We start from the raw sequence: 1,989 nt of genomic DNA, 5'->3' as shown, positions 1-1,989 counted from the left end.
CATTTTTAATTTTTTGAGGAACCTCCACACTGTTTTCCATAGTGGCTGTACCAATTTGCAACCCACCAACGATGTATGAGGGTTCTCTTTTCTCTACATCCTCGCCAACACTTGCTTTTTTATTTTGAATTATTGATGATAGCCATTCTGACAGGCGTGAGGTGATATCTCATTGCAGTTTTAATTTGCATTTCTCTCATGGTTAGTGACCTTGAGCATCTTTTTATATGTCTGTTAGCCATCTGTATTTCCTCTTTGGAGAAGTATCTGTTCAGGTCTTCTGACCATTTTTTTAATTGGATTGTTTTTTGCTGAATTGTGCAAGTTCTTTATAAAATTTGGATATTAACCCCTTATCAGATGTATCATTAGTGAATATCTTCTCCTAAACAGTCGGTTGTCTTTTTATTTTGTTGATGGATTTTTTTCCTGTACAAAAACTTTTTAGTTTGATGTAGGCCCATTTGTTTATTTTTTTTCTTTTGTTTCCCTTGCCCAAGGAGATATATCCGAAAAGAAATTCCTGTAAGTAATATCAGAGAGTTTACTACCTATGTTTTCTTCTAAAAGTTTTATGGTTTCGGGTCTTACATTTAAGTCTTTAATCCATTTTGAGTCTATTCTTGTATATGGTGTAAGATGATGGTCCAGCTTTTTGTTTGTTTGTTTCTATCTATACAATTTGCCCAACAGCATTTATTGAAGAGACTGTCTTTACCCCATAGTATATTTTTACCTCCTTTGTCATACATTAAGTGAGCGTACAGGCATGGGTTTATTTCTGAGCTCGCTATTCTGTTCCATTGATCAATGTATCTGTTTTTATACCACTACCATGCTATTTTGATTACTGTAGCCTTGTAGTATAGTTTGATATCAGCTAGTGTGATATTTCCAACTTTGTTCTTCTTTCTCAAGATTGCCATAGCTATTTGGAGGTTTTTATGGCTCCATATAAATTTTAGGATTATTTGTTCTAGCTCTCTGAAAAATGTCATTGGTATTTTGATAGGGGTTGTATTGAATATATAGATTGCTTTGGGTAGTTTGGCCATTTTAACAATGTTGATTCTTCCTACTCATGAACAGAATGTATGCTTCCATTTATTTGTATCTTCTTCAAGTTCTTTTTTCAATGACATAATTTTCTGAAAATAGGTCTATTTTCTTGGTTAATTTGATTCCCAGGTATTTCATAGTTTCCGACACAATTGTATATGGGATTGTTTTCTTAATTTCTCTTTCTGAAAGTTCATCATTGGTATATAAAAATGCCACAGACTTCTGAATATTTATTTTGTAATCTACTACTTTACTGAATTCATGTTCAGTTCTAATAGTTTTTTTGGTGGAATCTTTAGGGTTCTCTCTACATAGTATCACGTCATTGGCAAATAACGTGATAAGTTTTACTTCTTCCTTTCTAATTCAGACGCCTTTTATTTCTCTTTCTTGTCTTATTGCTGTGGCTAAGACTTCTAATACAATGTTGAAGAGGAGTGGTGAAAGGGAGCATCCTTGTCTTGTTCTTGATCTTAAGGACAATGCTTTTAGCCTTTCCCTATTGAGTATGATGTTAGCTGTAGGTTTGTCATATATGGCTTTTATTATGTTGAGGTATGTTCCCTCTATTTCCACTTTGCTGAGAGTTTTTATCCATAAATAGTTGCTGGATTTTGTCGAATGCTTTTTTTGCATCTATTAATATGATCATATGGTTTTTATCTTTCTATTTGTTAATGTGGTGTATCACATTAATTGTTTTGTGGATATTGAACCAATCATGCATCCCAGGAATAAACCAACTTGATCATAATGTATGATATTTTTAATGTATCGCTGAATTCGGTTTGCCCATATTTTGTTGAGGATTTTTGCATCAATGTTCATAAGAGATATCGGCCTGTAGTTTTTTTTTTTTTGTAATGTCTTTGCCTGGTTTTGAAAGCAAGGTAATAGTGGCCTTATATAAGGAGTTAGGAAGCCTTC

Source organism: Pteropus vampyrus, unplaced genomic scaffold (genome assembly GCF_000151845.1).
Source record: "Pteropus vampyrus isolate Shadow unplaced genomic scaffold, Pvam_2.0 Scaffold156, whole genome shotgun sequence".
Lineage (NCBI taxonomy): Eukaryota > Metazoa > Chordata > Mammalia > Chiroptera > Pteropodidae > Pteropus > Pteropus vampyrus.
The sequence above is the reverse complement of the archived record's forward strand: the minus strand, read 5'-3'. Positions refer to the sequence as shown.